This window comes from Cotesia glomerata, linkage group LG5, assembly GCF_020080835.1.
Source record: "Cotesia glomerata isolate CgM1 linkage group LG5, MPM_Cglom_v2.3, whole genome shotgun sequence".
In the NCBI taxonomy this organism is placed as follows: domain Eukaryota; kingdom Metazoa; phylum Arthropoda; class Insecta; order Hymenoptera; family Braconidae; genus Cotesia; species Cotesia glomerata.
Window position 1 is genome coordinate 7,026,383 of NC_058162.1, and position 14,251 is coordinate 7,040,633.

General features: G+C 26.5%; 1 protein-coding gene across 3 annotated transcripts in view; it reads left to right on the forward strand.

Annotated features, from left to right (window-relative positions):
- Positions 1-14,251, forward strand: part of LOC123265420 (protein Tob1-like) — a 47,915-nt gene that overhangs the window by 9,598 nt on the left and 24,066 nt on the right. Inside the window, exon 1 of one of the 3 annotated variants that reach the window (XM_044729156.1) lies at positions 6,927-7,521. The exons of 1 other annotated variant lie outside the window; for it this stretch is intronic. The gene's annotated coding sequence lies outside the window, so the exon portion shown is untranslated. Of the gene's footprint in view, positions 1-6,926; positions 7,522-14,251 lie in introns of those variants that run through there. One more of the 3 variants, XM_044729158.1, reaches the window with a different exon arrangement.

A 14,251-nucleotide genomic window follows, 5' to 3' on the forward strand; every position in this document is an offset into this window, starting at 1 on the left:
ATACGAAGACAGGTGCGAATAATATTTATTATTATTGTTGTTAGTATGCAAATTATCAATTCGTAATTAAAATAATAAAAATTGAAGTAAGTTTGAGTTGCAATTTATGAAAAAAAATTTATGCGTTCAGTGACTCTTAAAAAAATCAACTGTGAGTAGTTTAAACTTGGGACTACTAAATAAAACTATTCATTATAACAATAATAATACAGGTTATATCTACTGCAGATGTTAGATTGTCCTCGCAGAAAAAAGCTACATTTCTTGGTACTCTTATTTTCATGATAATTTGATTTTTTCTTAGAAATAAACAATTCCATTGTAAGTCTTAAAAAAATATAGATATCGTATGCTTAAAAGTTTTTTTTTTTCAATAATTTTTTTATAATCATTAATCTAGGAACTATCTGTCTTTATCATTATTGTATTTATCAACGTGACGAAATATTTTATTTCTTCATATCAAAAACGTCATTGTTATATTGACGAAGATAATAAAACAATTTAAATAAACTTCATAAACTTATAATTATTTAAATAACATAATATTTTTTATTTTTGATACCCTTTTTTTTTAATTACAACAACAACAATAACAACAGCAACAATAATAATATAGATTAAAAATACAAAAAAAGTTATCAAATTATCGGACACAATTTACAAAATTTATGAAAGCAATAATTTGAGAAAAAATTGGGAACAAGATTCAGTTTGCTCTCGATTGTTTCGGTAAAGGTTTGTAGACACGATAACTCTTGAAAAACAAATTTAATCAACCTAATTTTTTTTTATTATCAGTATATCACAAAGTGTAAGAACTCGACTAAACATCAGTACCTCTATCTTATTTAATTATTACTAGTTAATAAATTATTAGTATCTTTAGATTAATGTTAATAAAATATGAGTCAAAAATATATAAAATCATGTTTGTAATTATTTTCTGAAAAGTCATTAATAGCGAAATTAAGAATATTAATATAGTGGCGGTTTAATTGGTTGGATCTGTTACAATATTGGAAGCTCATATACATGGCAGATAGCTAGCAGTTAGCAGTTGCGTATTGCATAATAGCGCGTGGTATGAGCGAAGGCCTCGAGGCGACCGTGGCCGAACGGCTGCCTCTTGCTGGTTGCATTGAGTCTAGTCCAGTTGTATATTGTCATATATGTGTATATGTATATATGTATAGAACAGATATATACAACATAGTATAGTGGATAAAATATAATCCGAGTATTACAGCTTACAGCCAGAGAACTCCTCTGCTCTACTCCAGTCGCATCGGTGGTATATGGCTTATACATATATACAGCGTTAAATATCATATATAATAGTTGGAGTATGTTTGCATACTGCAGTTGACTGCTAAGTCGATTATCTTACATATACACATATGAAGTATGATAGTACTGATAAATTGTAGCAAACGTTTATTATTATTATTATTATTATTATTATTATTATTATTATTATTATTATTATTATTATCATTATTACTGTTATTATTATTAAAATTATAATTTTTTTAATATTAAAGCTTTTTAAACCCTTTAATTTAGTGTTATCTTTATTGAAAATTTTAATCAGAACATTTTATAGGAAGACTTTTTTGCAATTTTTGTGATTTTTTTCAATAAACAATAAAAGTTACAATGTAAATTCACTGCAAAGTATCAGAACTTTGTAAAAAATATTGGGATTAAGATTTAGGTTTGATTCCTGGCTTGGTACGATCTCAATATTTTTTAAAAGTTCTTCTTGTATTTTTTAGAGAATTTACATTATATATCTTTAATTGATAATTTAACAAAAATCACCGAATAGGCAAAAATTGTTGCTAAAACGTTCTGATTAAAACTTCACAGAAAAAAAAATGTTCTTGAATCAAGTATATAATTTTGAAGAACTTGATATTCTTGATTTTCAGGAAATTTTACTTGATTCAAGAATTTTTCGTCTTGATTCAAAACAATTACTCTCTTCAAAATTATATTCTTGGTTCAAGAATTTTTCTCTTGAATCAAGTTAATTTTTTTTCAATGTTAGAATATATTTACGTTAATAATTGTAGAAAATGAATTAATCTTGTAAAAGCATTTCTTATATGACCTGATCTGTTCATATATATGAATTTAACCATGTCAGGTCATATAAAGCCCATATGGGCATCAAATTTTCTAAGATGACCATACCAGAAAATTTATTCACAGGATTTTGCAAGTAATTGTACAAAATCAAATAAATTGATAATAGAGTATGAATCTGAATCAACATTGGTGATTTTATAAGAATAATAGTAAAGAAATACTTGAATTAAGTCATTACTCACATTTAGGAGCAGAGAAAAGTTATTAAGTAAAAAATAGGCAATATGAACCAATGAAATCTAGTGTAGTCTTATTGTGAAAAGTAATAACATCCAGTAGTACAAGTAATAGTTGTCAATAATAGTAGTAGTATAACTGAATGCATATCCGCCTTACTTATATTATGTTATGTGCATGTGTAATATGTAATATACAATAGGGTCGGATCAGACTTGTTTCGTTTCGTCATGAAATCGGAGCGTTCCGGCTTCACTATACGGAGGACCTTGACTACTGTGTTACAATATAGCAACACGCGTTTATTCTACAACCATGAACATGAGAAATAATTTATTAATTATTTTAATACATATATGCGTATATATGAGTTAATATAGAGAGACAGAAAACAGGAACACGATTATTATGTTATGAATGAATGAAATTTTTTTATCAACGAATTAATATAATTAACAATATATTAACTAAAAAATTTATGATTATTTATTAAATTTAGAATTAAATAAAAATTCAGTAACCATGAATGAATTCATCACAAAAACCAGATTTTTTTTTATTTTAACTATTTTTAAAGAAGACCTTGAAAATATTAAACAATGTCTTTTTTTGCAAAACGGAAATCTCATTAGATATAATCTGGTAGACTTCCCGTGGAAGCGTAATCACTTAATCAGTTTTTTAGATCTATTTTAGTCTAGAGAAAAAATAAAGAATTTACATAATTCACAAAATCTTGCTTCCTTATTCTAATGGCACTTCCGTTTGTTTGGTAGTGGGTTGCAGGATATAAAATAAAAATATAAGGAGTATAGTAAAGCACAGCATATAAACCGCCGTAGACAGTGGCTGAGTAGACAGCGAAAAAAGAGAGGGAGAGAGTGAAAGAATGCTGAAATGAAAAAAGTAAAAAATAAAAATGAATAAAAAAAATACTAGAGTGCGAAGAAGGTCATTGACTTTGTTGGCAGGATTTGTTTTGCTTCTGTAAAACGACCAGTCACCTTAAGAATTTACCACTGCAATTGAAAATTTTTTTATTCATTTTATTGGACATTGACTTTTTTAATCAACGCCGTCGTCTATTATTTAGAAATTTTTTTTGTCACGGATGCGGTTAGTTAGAATTAAATTCAATAACGATAATAACAATAAGACAATTTTTTCCGTGAAAATATAAATTCACTCGCTCGACATAAATTTATCTATAAAACAAACAAAATTAACGCCAGAGTAAATAATACCCTGACATACATTGTCAGCGTAAACAAATTTCCATTTGGCACGACAAAATATTTTTAACAACAATATGTTGTGATAAATAATGAAAAATTCTTGGCACTTATATCTCCATGCAAATTAATAAATAAATAAACAACTATACAGTGTCGAATGTATTTAATACAAACAATTGTTTACTTTCTTTCACCGAAAAAAACAACATTTAGTTTACGGTTTGTACTCATTATGCTCCGAATTATGTAACAGCTTTTCGACATCAGTGAGTTGGCACACGAGCGAGTACCAGTGATGCCATCAGACGAGTGTCAAAAGTCTCCATTCTATTGCATAAAGTATTTTTTGCAACTAATCGTAGGAAAAGTCGGTTTATAGGTAAAGTTAACAGTAAAAGAATAATATCGCTGGTAATACATTGAGTTCAGATTCTGAGATAAATATTGAAGATCCGAAGAAATGAATGAGAATGTTTTTTGTAAAAAGCCAAATTTTCTATGTCAAAGATACTTACACAGAAAAAAAGGTTCACTTGAGCGAAAAAACATTTTTTTTACGCAAGAACTTTCACTTATTCCAAAAAAATTAATTCTTTTGCTTTAAGAAAATTTGATCCAAGAAAATTTATTTAAGTCAAGAAAATCTTATTTTAAGAAAATTCAGCCTCTTGCTCCAAAAATTTTAGTTCTTGGTAGAAGTAAATTTTCTTGTCTTGAGAAAATTTCTCTCTTGCTCCAAAAAATTAAATATCTCGATAGAAGTAAATTTTCATTGATATTTTTATTGATGAACATGTCAAATGGGAAGATCAAATAATATTGAATCATTTTTTTTCATTCAATATGTATAATTTCACGCTAAAATAATATAAAATGGATATCAAATAGTCAAGAGAAAAATTTTCTCAAGGTGAGAAAATTTTTTTCTCAACTGAAGTAGGTGGCGCTGCTTCCCTAAAGTATCTAAAAATCTTGATCAAACATAAAAATTTATTGTATCAAGTATTTATAATAATTTGAATTAAGAAAAAATGACTTCCACCAAGAATAGAATTTCAAGAAAAATTTTTACTTCGGCCAACACAACTTCGGTGTTCCTTCAGGCACCCGAAAATTTTCTTGAGCCAAGAATTTTGTTCTCCAGTCAAGAAATTTTTCTTTCTGTGTATTATTATTTCCGTATCTCCAACCGTTCGGCCAAATAATCACTTTAATCTACTCTCCAATTTTACAAATCACTTGTCAAATTTTGTACTAAATATTAAAAATTAAAAAAAATTATGAGGATTTTTTTCGTAAGAAATTAAATTCTCGAGAAAGAAGGTTTTGTCATTTTTTCCGTATCTCTAACCGTATGGCCAAAAAATCAATTAAAAATTTTCCCAAATTTTACAAATGGCTTGTCAAACTTAGAGTTTAAATTCTGGGCTTAATATTGAAGACCCAAAACGTGGTAATTTTCAGTTAAACACCTCAAATTATTAACACGTCAAAAAAAAGTGTTTGAACGTCCACCCGAGTCGAAATTTAAAGCCGAAATAGAGCTTCCTAGTCCGGAATAGAACCCTTTTAGAGCCCAGTAGTCCGAATAGCACCGACATTAGACCCACAGGTCCGAATTTGAATCGAGAGGTCCGATTTTGAGCCTCGAGATCCTCTCTAGACTCCGAGAGGTCCGATTTTAAACCCCGAAGTCCGATACAGAATTGAAATCATTATTTTTACCATTTATTTATTTATCAGTGAACTTGTTAATTAATTTTTTTTTATTTAGACAACATATACGAGAGAATTTTTTTAAGTTGTGTCGTAAAGGAGAAGCTAATCAATCTAAATTTATTTATTTATTAAGATTTGTACCCGTTAATTAATGAAAATTCGTATTTTCAAACTGACAGCTCTCAGAGGTATATCAGCGAATAAATTTATTACTTATATTTTTCCAGAGACGTACATAAAATTTTTAGAAATTACATATGAAAATTCGTCATTGAAAAAAAAAAATTTATTTTCAAATTAATATTATCAATTTTAATAATATTAATAATTTTTTTATTTTTTAGTATAGGCGATCCAGTCCACAAACAAATTACTAATGAATATTATACAACACTCATGATCCTGCCGCGATAGTTGTATGCAAACCTTACAACGTTATACTTGATAGTAAAGAGATTTTAGAAAATTTTAAAAATATTTTGTAAAATTCTTTAAAGCTTTTTAAAATGTTGAAAATTTAGTAATTATATAGAAGTGGGGCTCGCATGTTTTTTGAGTATAAAAAATAGAAAAATTAATATTTTTCGGATTTTTTTTTTCTTCAAATTCTTAATCTCCGCGGCGGATTTATGATAAAAATTTAACTTTAGCTCAAAATCATCCCTTAAGCTAAGGTAATTGCATTTGAAAAGTAAAAAATAAAAATTTTGACTTTTGATCAAGAATTTGATGGTCAAACACTAAAATTTCGTTGAATTTGAACTTTGCATCTTGTTACGCATTAAAAACTAAAAAATAAAAAAAAAAAATTTCCAAAAATATTAATTTCATTTTTTTTTTAAATTATTCCATTTTCGATGAAATTTAAGAAAAAAAATAAATCATTTGGTTGAAAACAATTTTTTATAGTGATTTCATAATTTGAAAAAACCCGAGCCCCACTTCTATATAATTACGGAAAATTTTTGAAAATTCTTTAAAGTATTTTAAAATTTTTAAAAATTGTTTAAAACTTTAAAATTTAAGAAAATATTTTAAAATCATTTAAAATTTTTTACAGCTTTTTAAAATGTTTAAAAATTTTTGAAAATTCTTTAAACATTTTAAAAAGCCGAAAAGGTACATTTAGATTTTGTAAAAATTAATAAGTACTTACTTAAATTTTTGCGAAATATTTTTAACTTCCCGATTTTCGAAAATTTTCAATTTTTTTTAGCGGGAAGTTAAAAAAAATTCTTTTGAATTTAATTAATTATAGTACGTTTGCTAACCTAAAAAAAAACACAAGCAACTCGAAACAAACAACAAATAAATTACCAACCAAACAGCAAGTGTCAAATAGATAAAAAGTATATTATACGACAATTAATTGTCTGCTCAAGTGTCCTTGTATTTACTCCTCAACTCTGCTCCTATTCCTCATCTACGTAACATGCCTCCTCTCGTCGCCCCTCAGACGAACCCCTGCCTCTCTGAAGCTCCCACTACCTAGCCCCGCACCAGTCTCAGTGGGGGATAAATTTATTCCCCACTCGACTACGTAACACCCTCACCCTCTTTTTCCTACTCCCCACCAAAAATTTGCTCTTCTCCCACTCTCGAGGTTCCCCTCCTCGGTCGCTATGTAAGTCACCCACATGTTACCGAGCAGTTTCAGTCTCGCAGCGACAATTCGTCAGTGAAAGATCGCGGACTAAATTTTATTTAAACAAAATCAACCGTTTTTTTTTTTGTCACATTTTATTATAAATAAATTATAGATCCAAACAAGCGAAAGCTGTGAGCATCATTTATTACGATTATAATTATTAACATTATAACCCGGACAATTTACCATCTAGTCGACATTACATCTAGTATTTTCGTTCGGTTATTTTTTACCCGAGTAATATTGTTTTTTACTTTTATATTTAATTAAAAAAATCTATAATTAATTAATAAAAAAAAATAACAACGTGTGTTTTGTGGTAATTGTGTGAAACCAAAGTTATTTTATATTTTTTTACAATACCTATTTTACTTGTCAAATTAATGAAAGTTTTATCAGATAAATAATTGATTAATTATTTATTAAAATAACAGTAATATAAAGAAAGACGGAAGATAATTTTAAAAAATAATAAAAGTGTGGTTATTTGTAATTCGTGGTGTCATTTTTATGTAACTAAATTGTTTAATAATTAAATAAAATAAATAAATAAAATTACCTATCATATTGGAGTGGGATAGTTAACATGTGAGTATTTACTAAAATAGATAATTATTGTTAAATAAAATGTTAAATCGAGTGTAAAGATATCATGTTTCAGTATCTTGATTTGGTAGCGCATATGCTTAACCTTTACTACTTATTAGTATGATCTCATTTCGCGAAGATTCCCGACATTTCTACGGCCTTACTCTGACGCAGCTCATTATTAATATTCTGTGATTTTATTATATTTTTTTTTTCATATGCATATATATATATATATATATATATATATATATATATATATATATATATATATATATATATATATATATATATATATATATATATTATCAATACAGACACATAAATATAAATTGGATAGATACATTAATTGAATGATTAATGATTATTAGTGACTGTATCCTGATAGAGAGAACTCGGGTGTTAATCAGTTATTATTTATTAATTTATGATTTACAATTCATAATTACATAGAATTACTGTTGAATTTTTTGGAGCAAAATTTTATCGTGGCAAGTGTTAGTGTTCTGGGTTATCGCGGAGCAAACAAACGCGACACACATGCTGGCAATTTTGTTAAATATTTAGTTTTTTACAAAATATACATACGGGTTTGGATTATTCCCGCCGGTTAATTATTATTATAATTATGATTTCATACACTTTTTTTTTATTGTAGTAGGTAATTATTCTGGCAGTGGATTGTGATTAGCGATTCAGTGCGAGGTTCGATTATCGATTATCAGTTAATTTACGCATTAAAAATTTTTTAATAAATAACAAGCCGGGATTCGAACTCTGGACCTCTCGAAAGCGCCTGGAGCTCTTGTGCGCCGGACAAAATTTACGGATTAAAAAGTATTTATTGGTAAAATTTAATAAGATTTTTCTTTCTTTGTATTGAAGTAAATTTTATCGAGATTAAAAAAATTTGGTAATACCTAACCTAAAAAATATTCACCCGACTTGTTTGTTATTTATCCTCAATATTTATGAGTACGCTCTTTGAAACCAAAGTGGTTCGATTGGCACTTAGAAAAAGTGAATATTCACTTATTCCAGTGAATTTTCACTAATTCATGTTTAGAGAGTAAATACAAAAAAATAAATAAATAAAATAAAAGGCTGTGTTATTAATAAGCGTAAGAATAAATATTACTCGATTTATGTTGAAGCGTGCGCATCGAATTTCGTTAAACAACTGGCTAAATTTTGCTTTACGTTTACTCAATTTTTATATTTTTTTTTAAACTTAATAATTGTAAATACTGTAGAGCAATCATGAGTTTAAATTCAAGGAAATGATCGGAAAAATGTGACAGATGAGTTAGAGAGGTCTTAAGAGTTTAAATTTCAAGTCAAGAATATTTATTTAAAAATGGGAGTTGTTCATAATACAGAAATTTTTTTGTAGCAGATTTAAGATTATAAATTGAGTTTGAATTAGAACTTTCGCTTGTTTACAATCAATCAAAAACTTTCTGAAGTACAAACTTTTTTACTTTTTATTGAAGGCCAATTAAATACTCAAATTATTCGTTTTTTGTGGAAATTTTTGGCTTCTAATCGGAGGAAACACAAGCAATTTATTTTTGTACAAATTTTTACTTTATTTAGATTCTAAAAATTCAATAAACTTCAAAAACTCTAGTGCTAGTGAATTTTTATTAAAAATATCTGAATTTGAATATTTTTGCAAAATTTTGATAGTTGTATTAGCAAGACGTTTGGAAAGTGAATAAAAATTCTAAAAATCAGACTGGATTTTCAAAAACATATTTAAAAAAATAAAAAATATCCCGTGACCTAAAAATAATACAAATTTATAGCTTGATATTATCTTCAGTACGACACGATAAAAATACATGAACTCGTAGAACTGTAACCTTGATTCAGCAATCCACCATCTCTAGTTTCTCTGCTAAATCCAATATTCACGGACTTGATGGCCTTTGATTGTAATTTAATATGCAATCAATTTTTCACAATATTTACTTTGGAATTATATTATTTTATTCACTATTATTATTCTTTATAATATTATTATTATAATTTTCGCAACTGTTGATTCATTTACTAAATAATTTATGAGGCAAACAAATTTTTCACTTCATAAATTCAGCACCCAATTATTTATCACTGAACATTTAATATATTTCATTGATACATTTTCGGCAATAAATAATCTTATTTCTGTTGAATAATAAATTTTGCTTGAATTATAAATAATAATAATGATGGTAATGTAAATTTCGATGTAATAAATAGGATAGTGATTAAACACTAACATAATTCTCACAGTAAACGCCAGTTATGTACATATGTGTGTATATATGTAAGGAGGGATGTTGACGAATAGAAATAAGAAACATTATCCAATATTACTATGTACACCCTCTTGATCCCAGCTCGACCTACTACCCTATTTTCCATACCATTTGCACCCTCTTGAGCACCCAACTCACTTATAGCCTCTCCCTCTTTACTCACCCTTAATATATAAAATAGGGTTTCCAAGTTTAGCCGTGCGTAAGAATAATCGATTTCTTCATTTATTATCCACTTTATATGTAATTATTTAATTATTCTTAATGTATAAAAAACCAAAAATATTTATTATTTAATGATACCTTTTATTTTTTATAGTTAATCACCATTTTTATTTAATGTCAAATTTTCCGCTCAAATTATTTCAAAATCAACTTTTGTCAAACAAATTTGAATAAGAAAATCATTTTCTAAATTTCTCAAGAGTTTGAGTTTAAATTCTAGGTGAAAAATTGAAGATACGACAAAATTGATAAAGACCTCTTAATCTCAATTAATTTTTCGTATCTCCAATATTCAATCCAGAATCAAATAACAAATTTAATGCTCGGAAAATTGTTTCAAACTTTATTTTGGTGTAATGAATGTATAAAAGAAATCATTAATTTTCATTATTAAAAAAAATATTACGCGGTAAATTTTGATTTATAATCACCCGCGGTGATATAAAATGATCAATAAAAATATACGTCACAACCCCACCCAACCGTGCCAAAGAAATGTATCAATTTGTACAAATTAAGAGCGTTGAAAATTATTCTTGTCTGACGTCTCTTGTTCCAGTTTTCTTATTCTAGAATAATAATAATAACAATAATATTTTTAAAAAAATGTTATTGTCAGCCAACTTCTATCTGGCAGGCTGAAAAGATATACGAAAATTTATTGGCAACATTAGCCAACTATTGCATAATATATAAGAACATTATACATACTTTGACGTACGTTGTATTTTTTTCTACCTTAAGAATTTTTTTGTAAACATTTTACAGCTGCAATTTTTTATACAGCTTATTTTTTTTTATTATTTATCATCAATAAAACTTATTTATCGCTTAATAATCATCAGAAAGTTGAAATAAAAAAGTCTAAGTTATAGAAAAAAAAAGAATAAAAATATCAAATCGTTATTTGAGTAGATCTATATTTTATCTAAATATGGTTTAACTATTGAAGTATTACAAAAAATTAATAGTTTATCAATGCAATTATCGATTAATGGAATTAATGACTAAATTTAAAATGAAATGAATCAATTTTTTATCAAAATAATTTTAGAAAAAAAAAATTAAGTAATTACCGAAAGAAAACCACCCAAGTCAAAATTTTTTTGACGATACTAAGATTAACTACAGAAACCTATTTTATAGTAAATATATATCCGTAACAAAATTTTTGTTATTCACTTAATCTATATAATTAAAATAATTAAGGGAATTTTTGTTTTCGGCAATTTTAAAAGATAAAATGGGTTTTTTTAAGTTAAATTTAATGAACAAAAATATATACACATGCTCTTATTAATTTTTAATCTAAATTTTGCGCCAGATAAAATTTGTTTATTTATTTATTTCATTTTGTAAATTTGATTGTCATTATATGTCAAAAATTAATTTATAAAATTAAAACAATAAGTAAAATTTTGTGATGGGCATCGTTTATTCTAAAAGAACTTCCATTGCTAATTTTTATATCATTAAAAAGGTGTTGGCGTGAATTTGCGTCTATTCACAATTTTAAATATTTTTTAGTGATAGTCAGTTTTATCTATTAATTTTGAATAGTTGATTCTATAACTTTGTTTCGAGACATTTTTTATTTAATTATTAATAATTGATCCTATCACGCTATATTATTTTATAAGTTACGTAAAAAGTACCTAAATTACGTATATTGTGATTTAAAATATTAAAAAAGGTCCTTCGGCAGTCGAAATGGAAGTAGATTTTATGGTGAATAATAAAAATACTACTAGGGTTGCATACCAAAACAAAAATAAATTTCTGTTTGATTAAACAACAAAGACGTTAAAACGAATGCAAAAGTAAAATTTCATTAAATCTGTCTGAGAAAGCAGGTGATTTTTGGCCTAGACTGATAATGAGGTACACAAATTAAAGCTTATTTAATAAGCTTTCAGATGCCATTTATAGAATTTTGATATCGCGTTCAATTGTAATTGCACGAAAATACGGTGAAAGTGAAAATTTTTGCGATTTTTGAAAATTTTTGAATTGCTATTATTCCTAAACTATTTAATTTGGAGAAATAAATAATTACAGAAATTGAAGCTTATTAAATAAGCTTTCAAATGCAATTTACAGAAATCTGATAGGATGTCGCGTTCCATTGTTATTGCACGGAAATAAGGTAAAAGTGAAAATTTTTTGCGATTTTTGAAAATTTTTGAATTGCTCTCATTTCTAAACTAATCGACAGATTTGGCTCATCTTAGAACTTAACCTTGGAAATCGTCCTAAGAATAAGTATGTTACGTTTTATTGAGATCTGTATAGAATTACGGAAGTTAGAGAAGAGACAATGCCGATTATATCGTATATATATATTAGAGTCGTCCAAAAAACATTTTTATTTTTTTTTTCAAGTGCTGCTGTCTTAAAAACTTCTCTAAGGTATAAAAAAAATTCTCTCCAAAGCGCAGCTTGATATCTCAATTCTTCATGAAGTTCAATGAATTTTTATATATATAAATACATACTTATATAAACTTTTGAACCATATGCATTTTCTGAATCCGCTTGACGAGTTGAGTCGAAATATAGCAAAATTTTTCAAAACTTCCGTCATGAGGACCAATGCAATAGTTAGATTTCTATGAAATCTACTAAAAATTATTAAGCAAAAATTTTTATTCATTATCCGTATAATTTTCAGCAGTCTCATAGTTACTGCAAATTGCTTATTTATTTTAATTTTAGTATTTTTTAAGCAAATAAACAAACAAGCTATTGAATGAAAAATTTAAGAGAAAGCAACAGATTATTTAGAGCCAATAAAACACTAAACTGATAAAATAAACAAATAATACATATAGGTTACATACTGAAACAAAAGTACGAATGAAAATGCGTGTAACAGCGGTATGACTTGATATAACATAAGTAAAGTTGAGTTAAAATAGTAATTTTACATTACAACATACTTGTGCGTTTCTATCAGTATAATTAAAGTTGGCCATGAATCGGCAAATACAATACACTCGGCTTTAAATGTCATGTGCGCTCTACGTACTGCATGCCGCGTACCATCTTACTCGTTATTGCAAACGACGATAACTTTTATGTGCTGTTTTGTTATGTATTGAAACTATAAACTTTATAAATTATTATATTACGTTACGTATTTACTCGCCTTTACTTGGTATTAACGCATGTATGGAATATTATCTACACTTAGTGCTGTTCTTACTACATTATCTACACTGTTCTTATTGCTACACTCAGTTGATAATTCGTTGCATAAATTCGATATATGTTATGTACTATTTATAGTTAACAATTTATAATTAATAATATGGAGTTTATAATTAATTAATAGGATATTTCAAAAATAAATTTTTATATAATTAATTACTAGTTGTAAAATAGAATTAAATTATTATTATTCACGTCACGGCTCTGTAAATATATAATCAAGTATATAATGCATCTTCATGTAATCACTCTTGTAGAAAATTGTTTTTAGTTATCATTAAATTGAATTAAACAGAAAATCTATAATTATTGTTCTTGAAAATTAAATAGTTCAATTTTAAACTATATGATAAAAAATTTTTTTGGATTTTTGAGATGTACTTTAGTAATTTCTTCAATAATTAAAAACAATGAAATAAGGAAGTAAGTAACAAAGGATGAGAAATACGGGAAAATTGGTAAAGATCATTTTTATAGGAATTTTAATCGTCTGTAAAAAAGCTCTATCACTTTTGACGTATTTTCAATATTTAATCTAAAATTTGTATTCAAAACTTAACAAGCAGTTTGTAAAATGTAGCAAGAGTTAGGATTCATTTTTTGTCGAAAGGGTGAGAGATACAGAAAAATTTACGAAGGCCTTTTCTGTCGGAAATTTGATCCTTTATTAAAAAGTTTCTTGTCAATTTTTTGACATCTTTAATATTTAATCTAAAATTTGAATTCTACATTTTACACTGAGAAAAAAAAAATACTTTTATTAAGAAAATTTTCTTGATACAAGAATATATATTTTTAACTCTAAAACTTATTAAATTGATTGAAATAATTTTTACTTAATTTAAATAAAGCTATTCTCTTGTTTATCTATTGTCCAAAGATAAATATTGATGCTCTTCTCTTCCGAAATTAATAATTATTAATTATAGGGCCAGGAAGTTGGTGTTTTTTATTTATTCAAATTTCAGGTTAAACATATGAATGCTCAT